This window comes from Lactuca saligna, chromosome 4 (genome assembly GCF_052625555.1).
Source record: "Lactuca saligna cultivar CGN05327 chromosome 4, ASM5262555v1, whole genome shotgun sequence".
Lineage (NCBI taxonomy): Eukaryota > Viridiplantae > Streptophyta > Magnoliopsida > Asterales > Asteraceae > Lactuca > Lactuca saligna.
Genome location: NC_136420.1, coordinates 168,642,920 through 168,663,229, shown reverse-complemented (window position 1 = coordinate 168,663,229; position 20,310 = coordinate 168,642,920). Strand labels below are relative to the sequence as shown.

The window sequence follows — 20,310 nt, the reverse complement described above, 5'->3', positions numbered from 1 at the left end:
TAAGATTTTTTAGAGCCTGTGATTCTGATAATCTATGTGTATGTTTTGTTTTTAAAATTATGTGTATTAAGCTTCTGTTAATTCCTTTATCTTCTGAACCAAAAGTTCAATATTAGTCACACGGGTTTTATTTTTCAGAGTGAAAATAGGTAAACATTTAATCGTTCTAGACCAGATGTATAAACTCGCATACAAAGTGTCATTTAGTTTTTAAGAGCAAACTGCCAAAAAGCAAGAGTATTATTTAAATAATTTATCTTTCTTTATTTTTATTATCAATTCTTTTTTCAGGTAGTTATAAAGAGAAAGTTTGCATGGTACATACTCTAGAGTAGGTTAACGATAGTTTAGCTTAACTTTAACATTATTATTAGGTTGTTGTTTAAGGAATAGGTGTTGAAAAGGTTGCATAGGGTCTTAAATCAAGTAGGATAAATTTTGAAACTTGATTTGTTAGAATAAACATTAAGTAAATAAAACTGGTAGTAAGTGCAAGTATGTTGGTTTCTGACTTCTTAGTATCATTTGAATTGAGAAAAATTGTTTAGTTTGGGTGGGGGAATTCATTTTAGTAATTGTGATAAACAACAACCAACAATTACCATGAGATATTTGGTTTTATGTTGTATGTTGTTAGTTAATATATACATGCTTTATCACACTCTAAAAGATATTTGAAAATGCATTCCATTTCTTAAAGAAATGAAAAATAAACGAATTACAATTTTTTCATATAACTTACACTCTCTTATATTTTTATAAAGCACGTCTTACAACAATTTGTGGTTAAAATATACTCAATTAAAAAATTTACATTGAAAATCTTTGAAAAAAAAAACTATAAAGAAATTAAATTTTGGTGAGAAAAAGTATTAGTTGTCCACCGAATTAAAATTAATTATTAAAGAGAAACTAATTGCCGTCCAAAATTATTCTCCGGTGCGCATTCGACGTCCATCCCGAAATTATTCACCGTCTCTTACATTAATCGACCGTTGCATCGCGCGGGTATGCTACTAGTATATATATATATATATATATATATATATATATATATATATATATATATATATATACATATATAGGTTCAGGATCATTTGAGACCATTCTAATTTTGTGAGACCAAATCTAAATTAATTTTAAAATGCAAAATAAATGGAAAAATCCAAAAATTCTTTTTTTAAATATTATTTTCGGAACTTGAGTTAACTAAAAATAAATAAAAAAATAATAAATAATAAATAAAGATCCCGTTTTTTTTTTTTTAAATACGTGAAATATTCTAATACAATATTACATTGATATATTCTAAAAAATAGTTTTAAAATTCAAAATAAACGGAAAAATCTAAAAATTCTTTTTTTAAATATTATTTTCGGAACTTGAATTAACTAAAAAAATAAATAATAAATAAAAATAAACAAAAAAATAAAAAAATCCCATTTTTTTGAAAAATATGTGAAATATTCTAATAGAATATTACGCTGTAAATATTGTAAAAATAATTTTAAAATGCAAAATAAGTTGAAAAATCCAAAAATTCTTTTTTTTTTTTAAATATTATTTTCGAAACTTAAATTAACTAAACAAAATAAAAAAAAATTAGAAAATGCGTCTCACGGTTTCACAAAATTAGGTCGTCTCACATGAACCTAACCCTATATATATATATATATATATATATATATATATATATATATATATATATATATATATATATATATATATATATATATATACTAGCCGTCTACCCGCGCAAAGCGGCGGGGCACGTGAGTTCTTTCGGTGATATGTTTCCATTACAAAATTGTTATGTTAAAAAAAAGTACATGTTGAAGACAATATAATCAAACTATGGTGTTATTTGTTACATCATGCATCAAATAACCAATAAAAAGCAACCAGTCAAGACGACACAAAATATTAATCGTGCAATACTTCTTTATATACCACATTTGATGTATAAACCCCATAACCTTTTGAATTTTCGTTAGGCTTTACTAATACTTTTGTATTGCAACGTGAAACCCCTCTGGACAATGCAACATAAAGTTGTCCATGCGAGAATACTGGTTCTGGAAGATAGATACCTACATATGGAATTGTTTGTCCCTGAGCTTTATTGATTGTCATTGCAAAGCACAATCGAATAGGAAACTGTTTCCTCATTAGAGGATCGATGGTTGCTACTAATTGCTTGTAACTGGTATTGGTTTCATATCGATGGATGTGGATTCGCATATGAAATCAATTGTGTTCGCATCTATGAAATCAGTTCGCATATGACAACAATTGAGTTCGCATTTGGTTTTGTGGGTCAAAACAGTTCGCATAAGAAGTTCACGATTTGTTTGAGGTTAATTGATTTTGATTTCGCAAGCTTGGAGTCGGAGATCTGGATTGTGTTCGCATCTATAGAATGCGAGGAGAATTTAATGGTGATATTCAGTTCGCATTTGGTGACACAAGTACGTGGTTGATGATTTTTGGTTGGCTCGCATTTGAAATTAGTGGGTTTCGCATTTGGCTTCGTATCTGGGTTTCTCAAACAACTGAAATGCGAATATGAGACAACTGATTAATTTCTCAGTTAATGCGATGAAATGCGAATGAACTCAAAGACGGATGGATGCAAGATGCGAAGAATTTGAATGAAAATGCGAAGTTTTTAATGTATAAATGCGAATTGGGGAAGAAAGCTTAGAGTTTCGCATTTGGCACCTGATCTTTTCAAGAAATAATATAAGTGGTCAAACTTCGCAAAATGGGGTCATTTAATCAGAAAATCGATCATTCTTCAAATATGACATTTAATCAGAAAATCGATCTAAAAATGAGACATTTGGTGTTTATCGATTTTTCAGGGTCGACGGGTTGTATGAAAAGCGAAGGCTGAGTAATTGAAAATTAGAGGATCGATGGTTGCTACTAATTGCTTGTAACTGGTATTGGTTTCATATCGATGGATGTGGATTCGCATATGAAATCAATTGTGTTCGCATCTATGAAATCAGTTCGCATATGACATCAATTGAGTTCGCATTTGGTTTTGTGGGTCAAAACAGTTCGCATAAGAAGTTCACGATTTGTTTGAGGTTAATTGATTTTGATTTCGCAAGCTTGGAGTCGGAGATCTGGATTGTGTTCGCATCTATGGAATGCGAGGAGAATTTAATGGTGATATTCAGTTCGCATTTGGTGACACAAGTACGTGGTTGATGATTTTTGGTTGGTTCGCATTTGAAATCAGTGGGTTTCGCATTTGGGTTCGTATCTGGGTTTCTCAAACAACTGAAATGCGAATATGAGACAACTGATTAATTTCTCAGTTAATGCGATGAAATGCGAATGAACTCAAAGACGGATGGATGCAAGATGCGAAGAATTTGAATGAAAATGCGAAGTTTTTAATGTATAAATGCGAATTGGGGAAGAAAGCTTAGAGTTTCGCATTTGGCACCTGATCTTTTCAAGAAATAATATAAGTGGTCCAACTTCGCAAAATGGGGTCATAAAAAGACAAGTGCAGAATTTTCATTTCGCATCCCTGTAGTCTTCGCAAAATGGAAAATTTTACCCAGTTTCGCATTTTGGGTAAATTTTTTTGAGAAATTGGAATATTTTCAAACTTTTTTTCTTAAAGAAAACACATTGTCTTCGTCTAAGAGAGGGAGAAAAACGATTAGGGTTTATAAGGGAAATACTTCATGGCAGTGGGATTTATAGCAGGGTTTATAAGGTGGAGAGAACAAACACATGTCTGCTATGAGATATTTTAATCAGCTGCAAATGCAACATTTAAAGGATATTTGTTGAAGCGTATTAGGATGAAAAGGTTTTAAATTTTGAATGACCATGAAATTAGGATTTTGCTGAGAAATATAAGGAATCAAAACAAATTTAAAATTTAATATTATTTTATTAATGGTTGTTTGTAATATTAGCTTACTCGTTTGTACGTCTTAAAAAAATAATATTATTATAAGTGGTGATTTTGTCAATAAGCTAAAATGTACTTCATTTTTTTTCAATACATAATAATTTTTAACCTCAAATTTTACATATTTTAAGATTAAGAGGGTGTTTGAGATTTCATTTTGAATATAAAAAACATTTTTATGTAAAAGACTTACTGACTTATGGTGTTGAGAAAACGAATTTAAAAAAAAAATATTTGGATTAACTTTTGTGATGAGAAAATAAATCAATAAGTTGTTTTAAAAAGTATCTAGTTTAACTTATACATGTTTTAAGGGATTTGTTGATTTTTACAACCAAAAAATTTATAAGGAGTTTTGAAAAGTAAGAAATTCTAACTTATTGAAATCTTATTTATTTATTTATTATCGAAATGCCCTCTAAATTAAAATATATTTACATTGAAACAACCATTAAAATTTTTTGATTTTTAACATATGACAAATTGATAATAAATAAATTATACTTCTATTTAATAAAATATAAAAACCAATTAAAATGAAAAAAATATATTCGTATTAAATGTATGTATCACATTTTGATGATTGAACTAAATCAAAATTTGATATATATATATATATATATATATATATATATATATATATATATATATATATATATATATATATATATATATATATATATATATATACTAGTAGCATACCCGCGCGATGCAACGGTCGATTAATGTAAGAGACGGTGAATAATTTCGGGATGGACGTCGAATGCGCACCGGAGAATAATTTTGGACGGCAATTAGTTTCTCTTTAATAATTAATTTTAATTCGGTGGACAACTAATACTTTTTCTCACCAAAATTTAATTTCTTTATAGTTTTTTTTTTCAAAGATTTTCAATGTAAATTTTTTAATTGAGTATATTTTAACCACAAATTGTTGTAAGACGTGCTTTATAAAAATATAAGAGAGTGTAAGTTATATGAAAAAATTGTAATTCGTTTATTTTTCATTTCTTTAAGAAATGGAATGCATTTTCAAATATCTTTTAGAGTGTGATAAAGCATGTATATATTAACTAACAACATACAACATAAAACCAAATATCTCATGGTAATTGTTGGTTGTTGTTTATCACAATTACTAAAATGAATTCCCCCACCCAAACTAAACAATTTTTCTCAATTCAAATGATACTAAGAAGTCAGAAACCAACATACTTGCACTTACTACCAGTTTTATTTACTTAATGTTTATTCTAACAAATCAAGTTTCAAAATTTATCCTACTTGATTTAAGACCCTATGCAACCTTTTCAACACCTATTCCTTAAACAACAACCTAATAATAATGTTAAAGTTAAGCTAAACTATCGTTAACCTACTCTAGAGTTTGTACCATGCAAACTTTCTCATTATAACTACCTGAAAAAAGAATTGATAATAAAAAATAAAGAAAGATAAATTATTTAAATAATACTCTTGCTTTTTGGCAGTTTGCTCTTAAAAACTAAATGACACTTTGTATGCGAGTTTATACATCTGGTCTAGAACGATTAAATGTTTACCTATTTTCACTCTGAAAAATAAAACCCGTGTGACTAATATTGAACTTTTGGTTCAGAAGATAAAGGAATTAATAGAAGCTTAATACACATAATTTTAAAAACAAAACATACACATAGATTATCAGAATCACAGGCTCTAAAAAATCTTAATGCTCAATTTGATGTCCACCACAGTAATTTCACAACCAGTAAATTATGCACGTTTTAAAACTCTTTGTAGTCCTTGATACTACCTAAATCTAAGTAGCAATAAAACTTAAATATCAGTAGCATTGCAATTTTTATCACTCCAACTCTTAACTTCAACCGAATCTTCTTAGATCCAAAAAAAACTTCATCTTACAAATAGTTTCATCTACAAATGTGATGTCTATCTGCAAAATCATAATAAACTAAAAATTATTTTACAAACTAAAAAATGAATATAATGCATGACAACAACTATGGTCAAAGGTTTTATCAATTAATACAATTCACCCTCATGATTGGTAGTTATTACGTAATAACATTAGTCACAAATAGACAAATGCTTCAAGAGAAAAAATCATTAGATTCCCCAAATGTTTGATTGATTTTTAATTCGATATCAGACAATAACGAAAACAAAATAATAAAACACAGGGGCATAACCGGTGTCTCATTCAATAAGTTAAAAGCTATGTTTCTTTTACATGTGACAGTTAATAAAATAGATAAAGCACAAATTCAACAACATTTTTGCAAAACACCAAGTGATATCATGCTTCCATACATGCACAAATTTAACAATATGTAGGATTCCATCCCTGCACTTCCATGTACACAACTTAGTGGTCAGGTTTATGACAAAAATAAAAAAGTCCCTACATAGGATTCTATACAAATATTCAATATTATTCATGTTTCATCCCTTTGCTGCTTCTTTTGGACTAAAAAGGGAAATAAGGCTATTGACCATTTCACCCTTTAGCAGATGCCTTTAAAACTTCAAACAAAAGTTGGAAATGAACCTAAAAAGTTACGGTTTTTACCTTAAGGATGGGGAATAAGAGAAATAAGAAGCATCAATCGCTACAACCGGACAAATCTGAGGATCAGAGAAAAAATATAGCTGGAAAGATAATAGGAATGAGGAATGGTCGTGGTAAGGTCCAATGGTATCCATGAGTACTGAAATCCAATACATACACAAAATTGAAATGAAAGTAACATGTAATCGGAACTAAAATCCACAATGAAATCAAATTAACATGCAAACTTACAGCTTACAGACTGGAAACCATCAAGACTGGAAACCATCAAGTTCTTATCAGACAAAAATTAGACAGAAGAAAGAAGATTACACGAATTACTTCTTAATAAACAGAAATCGAGAGAAAACGGAAGTTTACCTGACAGCTGAAGCTGAATAGCAGACAAAATTTGAGTTAAGAAGAGGCGGTGCCGACGATTCTCATAACTAAGGCCATGTGCATTTTCTACAAAAAGCTCATTTTAATTGCCCTTGATTAAACGAATCTACTCAAAGAATCATATCAAAATTACAGAAATTGATTTGATGTTACTCACGTAAAGACTATCATTTGGCTTGGGTAATTGTAGCTTCCACCCAGCACGCCCTGAATTCGTTCCATTTCTTACAATGCGAAAAATCAAATTTCCAGTACAGTTTTTGGTGTTATTTCTGATTGTTAATCGAATCGAATCAAGATGTAAAAACGAATGCCACTTCCCCAATCCAACAAATTCAAGTAGTAATCATCGACAAGATGAGGAGCATGCAAAAAAACATACGATTCAGTTCCTGAACCAGAGATAAAAGAGAAGCTACGTAAAAAAAAATCCATTTTGGGTTTGAAATAAAAGAGAAGCTAGGTAAAAAAAAAAAAAAAAAAAAAAAAAAACTTTACCTGGAATCAAAGAGAATATAGGTCAAATCCATTTGGTTTGCCCAGTCAATGAGTTCCCCACGAGAACTACCACCTGTAAGAGATCGTAGATGTATAACCAGTGAGACCTCAACCTGCGCACCTAATAGCAAAAGAAAAACCATTTTAGCTTTATTTGGGATGTTCTAGATCAGGAGGATTGAAAAGGCGGACGCCATAGAGAAAATAGATTCTAGGGAGCTTAGTGGCGGCAAATAACAGATGGTTGGGTGTAGAGAGAAATCCTAGGCTGTCTCCTACCTGCAAAATATCAAGATCGAGGTGAGTTTTAGGGATTTGGGATCTAGACAAAGAGTGAATTTAGGGCGTGATGGTGGTGGTGCGAAGTTTGAAAGAAAATTATCTAAAAATCATGAACAATAGCAAATACATGCATCTGAATTTGATTTTGAAGTCAGTACATTAAGGTTCTATGGCTGATTTCACCCTTTAGAAGCTTATTTCGCTCTTCTTAGCACCATCCTTCTTGATATTCAAACAATTCTTGGTTTCCAGCACACACATAGCGAAGAGGTTGGGATGAGTCACCGAGAAAGGGAAAAGAAACAGCAGTGGCCGGTTTGTAGAGCGGGAGGATTTACCAAAGCGATTTTTTTGGTTACTTTCCAAGTTGAATAAGTCTCCAGTTTAAATGAACAGATAATGCCGAGAAGCCGGGTCAAATTGAAAATAACTTGCATCGGGAACTTGTACTTATTGTATTATTTTTTGTATGATTTTATATAAAAGGGTTAAGTTTAAAATTTAATATTATTTTATTAATGATTACTTGTACTATCAGTTTAATGATTTGGACGTCTTAAAAAAATAATATTATTATATTGAATCTATTTATAGAAATAGTTGGATTTCTATTATAAGGTAGTATATATATATATATATATATATATATATATATATATATATATATATATATATGGTAAATAACTTGGTTTAAAACAATGCATTAATTCATCCATAAATTGATAAATAAAAGATATAAAACAGTTTCGTCAGCAACTTGGTTCAATTATAAAGAAGACGAATATGCATACGATTTTAAAAATTCAAACAATAAATATCATGTGGTTTTTTTTATCTCTTGGATTTTTATTGTAATGCCCCGAATCTTGGATGAGAAATTTAAGAGTTATAATGCACTTGGAGGACCTACTCGACGAGTTGGTTGGTCCCGAATCGTTGTGTAGGGGCTGAGTTGGCCATGCGAGTTATTAAGCCTACTCGTCAAGTCGAAGGGCTGGACTCGACGAGTTAAGTATGTATTGAGAAAACCCGAATTTTAGGGTTTGCACCCTATTTAAAGGCCCTCAAGCCCTGATTTCCGCATCCCTGACCATTTAGACCCACTGAGAGAAACCCTAGACGAGTTTGTAATTGTTGTGTGTGTGTGTGAGAGAGAGAGAGAGAGAGAGAGAGAGAGAGAGAGAAAGGCTAAAGATATTGTGTTGAAGTGCATTTCTAGAAGAGGATTGAAGAGCAAGAAGGTCTGGAACGCGAAAAAGCTCTAGATCCAACGTTCTTTCTATGCTAGCTGTCAGTTGGAGGTGAAAATCTATCTCCTTAATCATTCCTTTTGTTATATCTTTTTCTAGAGATTTTTAGGGCTTTAGTCCATCCATCTTTTGGTTTGGAGTTGTTGAACTAGTCATGGAAGTTGAGACTACATATTTGAGCTATATGAGTCCCTATGAGCCCAAAGATTCGAGCTTTATAAAGCTTTGGGTAAGTCTTCAAGCATAAAGATCTTTGTGGAGCTTGTTTTGACATTTTGAGCCCTATATGCCATGAATGAACGTAAAGCTTGCAGCTTTATGTGATGATTCATCCTTAGGAGGCAAGATCTAGAGTATGGGACCTTATTTCTGTCCAAAATCTTCTGATGAGGAAACAGAATGAAGAGACTCAAGGAGTTGGTGAAATGAATCGACGAGCCGGTTAAGGTTTACCCGATGGTTTTGATGCGTGACAGACTTGACGAGTTGGTGAGATAACTTGACGAGTTAAGAGGGTTTTACCCGTACTTGGATTCAGAGTAGACTCGACGAGTTGATGAGATAACTCAACGACTAGGTGGGGTCTCCTGGCCTTCTGGACGCTGCATGGACTCGACGAGTGGGATAGCAACTTGACGAGTTCATGAGATTTACTTGGCGAGTTGAGTCAACATGGACTGAGTGTTGACCTCTGCTGGCTTAGTTGTGTCAGTTTTGACTGTTGACTTCCGTTGACTTTAGGGTTTTCGTCAACTGGAGATTTTGGAGACCATGGAGGGGCGGGGATTAGACCAGCAACTCGAGTGTGGGAGACATTGCTTACTCTGTAAGGCGAGTCTTCTCACAATACACACCCGAGTGGTACTACTGAGTGACCGGAGCATCTTATTTGAGTTATGTGATATTATGAATTTTGTTTTTGTGATATATGCTATACTATTCTGTGTATTTTGAGATCATACCGGAGGGTCCAACTCGATCTGTGAGACCAGAGGGTCCTCACTAAGACACAGGACCAGAGGGTCTACACCGAGCCGTGAGACCGAAGGGTCCTCCCCGAGATGCATGACTGGAGGGTCCATGTCGAGCTATAGCCATACGAGGCTTATTATTTGTGTATGTGGTATTTTGGGGAACTCGCTAAGATTCGTGCTTACCATGTTGTGTGTTAGGTATTTCAGGTACTTCTCAGGATCGCGGTAAGGCACCGACTTGATTGTACTTATATGTTCGGACTATGTTTTGAGGATTCTAGGATACTATTATTTATTTTGTGGATTTGTGTTTGATATTTGACACAATTATGGTTTTTGAGAAATAAGATATGAGCTTTTACGTGTTTTGAAAATGAAAATTTTGTTTGAAAATTTACGGTATTACAAGTTGGTATCAGAGCCTTGCTTTGAGGGATTCGAATGTACTCTCGGGTATGTTCGGACTCAAACTGAGGATTTAGATAAGTTTTCTAAAAAGAAATGATTTTCTAAATTTAGTAAGAGTTTCAAAGAGAAAACGAGATGGAGTAGTGTGTACAACCAGCCGGAGCCTGAGCGGTGATTTCCCAAAATACCATTATTTGTTTGAATTATGAGATATTTATGAGATATTAGAGCTGCCTGCTAGAAGATAGGTGTAACACCCAAAGTTTTGAAGGCCAAGAAAGGAATGAAAAGCCCTAATTTTAAGGGTAGACTCGGCGAGTCCAAGGAGGGACTCGGCGAGTCCGAGCGGGATCCGGGTCGAGGAGTAAGCGATCGACTCGGCGAGTCGGCCAAGGTGACTCAACGATTTTGGTCTGAACGAGGAAAACCCTAATCCCGGGAGTTGTACCCTATTTAAAGGGTGTTATGTCCCTCCCTCAGCCCCCATATCACCCTAGAGAACCAGTACACCCTTGATTTCGTGAGAGCTTCCATCATTTGAGAGATAAAGCTTGGAGGAAGGAACTTTGGGAAAGGAACTTGAAGATCAAGTAGGTTGCTTCAAAGGAGGAGGTGTAGATCCGATATCTACTTCAGTGGTGTTCATCTTGGAGGTAACAAGCTGCTATTTCCCCTTGTTTGCACCTAGATCTATGTGTGTATTTGGGCATTCATGGCATTAGAGTAACCTTTCGAGCTAGGGGTTTAGATCTGAGGTTGTTACCTCAGATTCATGCTTATTTTGATCTAAAACCCCGTAAAGTATCTGCCCTTGAATTGATTTTGAAGCCCCTTGGCCTTAAACCCTAGTTTATGGCATATTTTGCCTAGATCTCCTTCTCTACACATAAAGTTTGCAACTTTACGTGAGGAATTGGCTTGGGAAGGGTAGATCTACAGTTTGGAGTCCATGCATGACTCAAAAGTCCTCTACATGTAAGGAGAACTGAAGGGACTCGGCGAGTAGCATGAAGTTGTGGAGAAACTCGACGAGTGGGATGAACAACTCGTCGAGTCGTATGAAGATTGCCTTGTACTCGGCGAGTCTGTTCTTGGACTCGGCGAGTCAGGTCGCGAAACCCCAAACCCTTCGAGTTAAGACTCGAATCAGTGAGTCGGGTGGAGACTCAGTGAGTTGGACAGGTCAGGACTCAGAAATCGGTAGACTCGGCGAGTCGAGTCGCGAATGGAAGGAATCTGATCATTTTGAACTCGGCGAGTCAGTAGGGTGACTCGGTGAGTAGGGTTGACCTGGAAGGTTGAATTTGACCAGGACTTTGACCTTGGACCAGGGTTGACTTGGTTGTCTTTCGGGGGTCAGTTAGACTTAGTGTTGCATTGATATTGGTAGTTCGGGGAGCAAGGGGAGCAGGAGTTCCGTGAGTTGTCGGGCAGCAGCTAATGAGATCATGAGCAAGTTCAGCCAGTGTAGGTGAGTTTCCCTTTGTGTGAATGGGTTTAAGGCCACAATGCCGGCCCATGTAGTTATAAGTAGAAGACCCGGGGGTAAGCCGTAGGCACAGTATGCTAGTATGATATTCAGGACGAGGTCCAGTAATAGCGGGCGGGTACCCAAGGATTCGTTTGTATGCTAGATTATACTTGTTGTCTGTGTGATACATGTATGTGCCTGGTAGGGAGGTGAGTGTGGGCGAGGTCCCGTATCTCACCAATAGTAGAGTGTGGATGGGGTTCCATATCTCATTAGTAGCAGAATATGGGCGAGGCCCAAACTAGAACAGGAGTGAGAGTGGGCTAGGCCCGTACCTCACTACCATTAGGAGCATGGATGGGGTTCCATGACTCATCAATAGCAGGACAGGGGCAAGGTCTAGGATAGGCGAGGCCTTAGGACAGAACCAGTTGCATGTGTTTAGTTATGTGTTGTGAAATGTTTATGTGTTATTATTTTTGGGTGGGCGAGGCCCTGTGACAGGCGAGGCCAAAGTAGAACAGATATGTATCTGAGTGGGGCTCGAAGCCAGGCGGGGCCTGGAGCGGCGGGGTCGTTGTAGCGGGCAAGGCCCAAGATAGCGGGCGTGGCCTAGTATGTGCAATATGTGGTTATGCATGGTATGTGGTAGGGTGGGGAACTCACTAAGCTTCGTGCTTATGGTTTTTAGTTTTGGTTTCAGGTACTTCTGGTAGCGGAGGGAAGAGCTCGGGGTGATCGCATGGCACACACCATAGATTAGACAGCCTGGGAATGTTTACTCTGACAATGAATATGTGTTTTGAAAACTTATACTCATATTATGTTTTGGAATGATGACTTTACTTTAAGTAATGATTTATTAAAAGAAATTTTTGGTCTTAAATTTTGGGTCGTTACAAGTGTTGGATTAATGTCTAAGTCCATAACTATAATTGGTAAGACTTGACCCGACCCGGCATGGTCCATTTGGGTTGCATGGCATCATGCACTTGGACAGACTAAAATGAGAGAAATAACACTTAAGGTTTGTTAAGATATTATAAGTTCTAATATATTAATAAGGTTATTTAATTAGTATTGATCAAGAATTAATTTGGAATTAATTAAGTGATCAAAAGAAGACTAATTAAATATATGGGTTGATTGTGTAAATCATTCATTCTTATATATGTGGGCTTGTGATCCAAGATTCCTTATGTTGGACTAAGTCTATGGGGTGACCCATGGATACTCCATGGAGGTTAAAATCCATGGACCATAAGGAATGGGTAAAGTCATGGGTTACATGGTGTAACCCTAATAGCCACCATATAAAAGAAACCCATGGCTAAAGAAATCGGTACTATGTGTGTGTATGAGGGCTAGACGATTTCATGAAGTGTTCTAATTTCTCTCTAAGTTATTCCAAGTGCTTATGGTGTTGTGTGAACCATTTGAGGTGTCACACTTGGGGCACTAGGCACTCAAGCTTCATGAAGACAAGCACTATCAAAGAGGTATGTATTCTATCTTGTTATATCCATTATTTTGTATGCTAGATTAGGATAATACCTTGGATGTTCATATTTGCATGTATAATAGAGAAAACATAGATCCAAGGTATTTAGGGTTGCATGTACACTTAGGAGTGTTAGAATGCTCATAACCCAACAGTGGTATCAGAGCCTAGGCTTGTTTTCTTGTTATACCTGCAATAGAAGCTGAAAAATCGAGTTTTGATGCTGTCAGCCCAGCTGACTCGCCGAGTCCATGAAGGGACTCGACGAGTCCAAGGCAAAATGCATCCAACTCGCCGAGTTGTGTTCATGCACTCGACGAGTTGGACCCCAGACAGCATATCTTCGAGGTTTTTGGCTAGAAATGGACTAGGAACATTACCCTAAGTTGTTTTGAACTTATAAACTTGTTTTTTAATGTGGTAATGTTCATGCTAATCCATTTTCAAAGATAATTGTCAATAGATTCATGTTTTGTATTAGTTTAAAGGTTAGACTAATTACATGAAAAAGTTTGATTTGAATTATCTTGTTCTTATGAGTTGCTTAGATTAATAGAAAAGTTGAATGAAATAGTTGTTTTCAATCCAAATTAGTTTAAGAGTTGATTCTAAAATGTGTTTTTGTAACTTGTCCTCAAGTTATATGAAAAGTCACATTTAAGTTTCATAAAAACTCATAAAAGTTGGCAATGGTTACAAAAGATGAAGAGTCTTGTCCTTAAGTTATGGAGGTTCAAGAGTCATTTCATTAATAAATAAATAAATAAAATATGTAACCTTAATTAATTCCATAAGTTATAAAATAAAGAAAAAGTTAATTCTTTATTAGTTTAAAGTCTTCCATAATTTGTCCTCAAGTAATGGAACTTGAAGAGTTTTTGGATTAAAACTACTTTAAACATATAATTTATGGAATTAATTAGTTTTGAATAGTTTCAAAACTTGCCCTCAAGTTTTGGAATTTGTAAAGTTTTCTCTTATGAATACTTTAATTCCAAGTTAGCCCTTAGAATTTTAAAAGTTAAAATTCAACCCTTATACTTTATAATATTATAAGTTAATAATATTTATATGTATAAGAGTAAAGTCGGTCTTACCGCTAGTACGCCTCATTCACGAAGTCGGTCTATAAGGTGGGTATAAGGTTGTTGCCTATAAAATGGCAACTTAATGGGTGTCCACTCTCACCCACCGCTTGCTTGACTGGTGGAGGGTCGTTAGCCGAACGGGTTTGACATGACTATAATTCTCCCTTCATTAAAAGTATTAATGATAAATACTAAGTAACTAAACTCTTAATAATTCCCAATCTTAGTTACTTAGGAAAATGTGAATAAGGTGCTAACCCATGAAATTACACTTTGCACTTTGTTTAAGTCGGTTAGTGGAGCGTGTGTGGTTAACCAGCACACTAACTCGTATTTAACAAGGTAGGCAAAGGGTAACTTAATATTTATCATAGTATCGATGGAGCGTGTGTGGTTAACCGACACATCGATTGAGGGGTAATTTATTAAGGGTACCAAGTAATTTGCATGGTTACTTCACACCTTGCTTTGTGATCCTCGGCATCCCAGTCACAAAACCTGAAGGGCACACTCGAGATTGAAACATGCCATTGAACAGTTCAATGAATCTCAAAAGATCTAGGAGTTTCAAAAACCAATTAAAACCTAATAATACATTTCGTTTATCTTGGTGGAAATTGGTGAATCGTCATTCACCTACCTTCAAATTGTTTTATAGCTTGGATTACGGCATACCTCTTCTAAGTTATAAAATAGTTTGTTGGGTCCTAGCCTTAATATTTTCATATTGGGTGTCATATTAAGGACTCAAAGATCAACTATCTTGAATATCTCCCAAAAGATGTCTGGTTTAGACATCTATGATCTTCCCAAATCTCTTGAAACAAGCATTCCTAATGAAGATGATGTCCCATGGATATCATACTTCTTTCTCCTCCTCCAATTATTCTCCCTAACCCACAAGTTCTTGAAAAGTTTAAGATCACTCAAGCCCTAGTGGCAAGGCAAGGTCTAGGTGTGATCACATCTTGGAGATGTAGTCACATATTGACAAGCCGGGAGAGTTGGGTGTCAAAGTCTTGAGAAAGTTAGTGGCTCAACTACTTTCTAAGTCACATAGTGAGTTCTTTTGGAACACCTATGAAATAGACTATGACAAGACCCTTAATGATCTTATCTATTTGCTAAGATCAACTTCCTGAAACTTTATGGACATTGACAATAGTGACACAGGAAATCCAGAAAAAGCATTCTCTTCCCAATGGAAAGGGATCGGCCATAGTCAACTCGGTTGAACAAATGGTAAAGAGAAAAACTAAGTCTGTAATAGTCCCGTGTACCATTATCAAAGGGTCCATATGTTTATATTGCCAAAGAAAGGGTCATTATTTGCGAAGCTGCCAAATTTACCTAAGGATGTTAAAGTCAATAAGGTTGACTCTACTTCAGGTAAAATCCACTACTCTAACTCTGTTAAGTTTCTATTCTGAGATTCTTGATGCATGATGTGACTGGGTCACATGGTAATGTTTTAAGAATCAAAGAAAAGTAAAGGAGCTTAAAGAAAGAATATGCTGAATCTGATCACATAGATGGATTTCTATCGCGTAGTTTGAAAAATCGGATTCTTGAGCTACTTCTTAGGAGTTATGAGATATTGCTAAGGAATAGATAACAAGAAGTTTTCATATGGATTGTAAGGATAAGTTTTTCCGCATAGTTTTAAAAATAAAAGAAAAATTTTGATTTTATTTATTTTAAAAATATCCTTACAATGGTATTTGAGGAAAAAAAATTGTTGCTTGTATGATTCCATTAATAGCAAGAGTGGAAATACGAAATTGATTCCTTCATTTGTGGTAATGTCTAAATTTACCAAATAAGGAAAGATTCTCATCACCAAGTCTCAATTGGACCGAAACTTAGAATCGTGCAAGTTGTATAGCATGATGAATGAGAACTTTCAAGTATTGGAAAAATTAAGATTAATTACTTGTTCACATGGATGTGTGAGTCAAGTAATGGACTAAGGGATCGAGTACATAGTCATGTGCACTGATTAAGTCCACCACAAAAGATATAAGGCTATTCGTCATATTTTACTAGAGTTCAGTAAATATGATTATACTTACAAGCTTAAGTGTAACTCTGAGACATTGGAAAAGGTTCCAATGCATAGCAGAGCGGATAAGAAGAATCAAATTAGGCAGAAGGATACAAGTTTCTCAAATCTGAAAAGATGGGAGAGTACTTTAGTATTAGTTTTGTGATCATCTTAATGATTAAGAAACCATATCAAAATTAGTTCTCTAAGGAAGTCTTAGTGCATTCTTATGACTAAGAAGAAGGGATCTTGAATTGTTGAAATGGTTAAATCAAGAAGATGAGTCATACTTCGTTTCAACACAAGTCTTAGAGTCATACTCCAAGATTGTAATTTGAGTGACATGTCTTAAAGAAGGTTTAAAACACTTGACAAATGTAAGAGTAAAAGTTTTCTACTCTTGTACATTTGAAATTGGTAAGTTGTGATGTTTTGGATAAAACAAAGACCAACTAAGGCCAATTGTGTGAAGTGTTTGTCTTGATTAGAATCCACACTATCTCTTGGATGTTTGACAAGGAATTCTTATAGGTCAAGAGGACAGTGGGAGTCTTAAAGGTCTTGAAATTCTCAAGAACTAATCAAGAATGAAACCTGAAGTTCTTCACTAGCACACGACTTGAGGTTTATAACCTATCGTGTTGACATATTATGTGCTCATTCTAGTTAAAGTTGGCTTTGCATATGAGTTCTTAGAGTTCTCAATATGTTGCACAACAACTTGGAAGCAATGGTAGGCCCTTGAGCTGCCAGGTGGCAAGAAATTAAGATTGAGTTCAATCCATATGGTTTTGGATTTGTCATTATCCTTGTCTTGTGATTATGGTTTTGACAAATTCATATGGGTAGGAACTCATACACCAATAAATCTAAGTGTCATAAGGTTTCTCTCCGATTCATGAAAATGATGGTGAGGAAACACTTTCACTAAGTAGATTTTAGCTAGATAGCAATTGTGATGTTTGCATTCTCAAAGTCGTTAGTGGAGCGTGTGTGGTTTACCGGCACACTAACTTGGACTTGTGAGAAATGGCAAAGGTCAAAATGATTAAGACTATGATTACGGCATCCCTTTTCATAGTTCTTAAAATTGTTTTGACACACCCATGAGCTATCTAAGGGAAGGTGTATGTTTTTGATAAAGTCTTATCAAAACAATCTAGTATCAGAAATCTGAACTTTGGTAAGAAAGTCAATAAAGTATTGATTTCTAGAAGTCGAGCTTTCTGAGTATATGTCAAAGCTAGTGGGAGCATAAGTGTTATGCTAATAATCATCATGTTAGTGGGAGCATGATAATTATGATAAAGATTGCAAGTTAGCAATGTTAATTATAGAAAACAAAAGGTTTCAATTGGGAAAAAGTTGTTTTGCTATAATTAAGGGAGAGGAAATTATACTTCATCTCAAATCTATAAGCTTAGATCGTGAGGTTTTAATCATTTAGTCAAGGATATATATGAATTTCATGTTGGAATGGCTCAACATAAGGAAATTCTGTATATGGGTCCATTATTTGCGTTCTTAAATTCGATTATGATTACGGCATCCCTTTTCATAGTTTGAATTATGAGAACTTGGCAAATAGAAATGGAAATGTTATAGCAAAAGACTGGTTTAGTCTTTATGTGAGACATCATGAATCGTGTCCCATATGCTTCGGATATAGGATCGATTACATGTGCTATAGTTATCCGTTCTAAAAGTTTCCAAATGCCTGGGGCATTAAGAAGGGAAAAGGTTTAGAACTGGATATGACTAAAAGGATTAAACAATTGTCGAGGAAAATCTAAGGTTTACCAAAGATTGGTTGCTCAAGTACAGTTGGAAGTATAGTGATAATTCTGGAAGGACCATATTGACATAATCTGTAAGGAGGCAACTCTTGTTCAGAAGTGATAGTCGAAATGGAATCTGGAAATGTTTCAAAGTTAGAATTTTTTCAATCTGTGTAAGATTAAGGAAACTTAATGCAAGAAGGATGGTTCCAAGGACTTGATCTCCTTTGGAATGCTCTGTAATGATTGTTGTTAAGTCTTTTTGACTTTGTGCATAATCATTACAAGAGGATCGATGCATATAAGTTTAGAATCTAACAGATTTCAGTAAATGACATGAATTTGGAATTCTTGCATTTGCAGTAAGGATTTGGGAGTGTGAAAAGAGAATCATTGAAGTTATGTTCATTTGATCTAGTTCACAAAATAAAGATCATAGACAAACATATTATGCATACTTGGTGTATGGCATGACTAGTGTTTAGAAAACATAGTGTGCATGCTTGGAGCATGGGACAACTATTGTTTTAAATTCAAGAATAATGTTGATAGCTGAAACAGTATACAATGAATAATGTGTAATCATATGGTGATAAATAAAAGGTGTTTTATTTATATTCATAAGTTCTGAGACCATATTGGATTCAATTATTATTGTGTTGCACTTTGCATGTTTTGACTTCCCGAATAAACTAGGTTATTCTTCCGGAATGACTACGTTATTCAAACCATCCACAGTCGGTCATATGTTGGAAGTAGATATGAATTAAGACTGTCATGGGTTGGCTTGTAGAGGTCTAAGTTGTTGGACAAAGGGCTACAACACTCATGAGTGCTCATAAGTTCTGAGTATTGGATTCAACCCGCGCTCATTGGAATCACTTCATGGATTTTATCACGAGTGATCATGAGACGATAATATCTTATATTCTTCAAACCTAGAGATATGAGTTGTTACTATGAGTTGATAGTACATTGATTACACGAAACACATTGGTAACTCGATGTTATAAAACGTGTCTTTGTGTATGATTCAACAAGTAGTAGAACAAGCCATATGAGTCGAAGTTTATCCATTCCTTTTACCTTCGGGATAAAAGCGATATCTGTGGGCCCCTCGATGATTTGATGATGACAAATGGAAATGCTCGGCCGGGCTAGGACTGATTTGATTTGTTCAGTTGGTCAGTCGTCATAAATCGGAAATCGGGAAACAACAAATGGACAGAGAGAATGATTATAATCCATGTCTCAGTCTATATGATATCTAGAATGGAGGAATATATGATCCCTTATCTAATGGACAAGTCATTGACAAAGGTCAGAGTTCATCTACAAGATCAGAGTTCGACAGAAGCTTTTGAGAGCTACGATTGCTAGTCGGGTTTTGAAGTCATACTTGCAATAATAGTTTTAGACTTATCCAAGTGGGAGACTGTTGGATTAATGTCTAAGTCCATAACTATAATTGGTAAGACTTGACCCGACCCGACATGGTCCATTTGGGTTGCATGGCATCATGCACTTGGATAGACTAAAATGAGAGAAATAACACTTAAGGTTTGTTAATATATTATAAGTTCTAATATATTAATAAGGTTATTTAATTAGTATTGATCAAGAATTAATTTGGAATTAATTAAGTGATCAAAAGAAGACTAATTAAATATATGGGTTGATTGTGTAAATCATTCATTCTTATATATGTGGGCTTGTGATCCAAGATTCCTTATGTTGGACTAAGTCTATGGGGTGACCCATGGATACTCCATGGAGGTTAAAATCCATGGACCATAAGGAATGGGTAAAGTCATGGGTTACATGGTGTAACCCTAATAGCCACCATATAAAAGAAACCCATGGCTAAAGAAATCGGTACTATGTGTGTGTATGAGGGCTAGACGATTTCATGAAGTGTTCTAATTTCTCTCTAAGTTATTCCAAGTGCTTATGGTGTTGTGTGAACCATTTGAGGTGTCACACTTGGGGCACTAGGCACTCAAGCTTCATGAAGACAAGCACTATCAAAGAGGTATGTATTCTATCTTGTTATATCCATTATTTTGTATGCTAGATTAGGATAATACCTTGGATGTTCATATTTGCATGTATAATAGAGAAAA

General features: G+C 34.7%; 1 long non-coding RNA gene across 1 annotated transcript; it reads right to left on the bottom strand.

Annotated features, from left to right (window-relative positions):
- Positions 1-6,870: 6,870 nt before the first annotated feature.
- On the bottom strand, positions 6,871-7,664 carry LOC145038915 (uncharacterized). Its single transcript, XR_013679630.1, has 3 exons — positions 7,392-7,664; positions 7,051-7,285; positions 6,871-6,959 (listed from the first exon to the last, which is right to left on the bottom strand). It is a non-coding gene; the product is annotated as an uncharacterized LOC145038915 (long non-coding RNA).
- Positions 7,665-20,310: the final 12,646 nt, after the last annotated feature.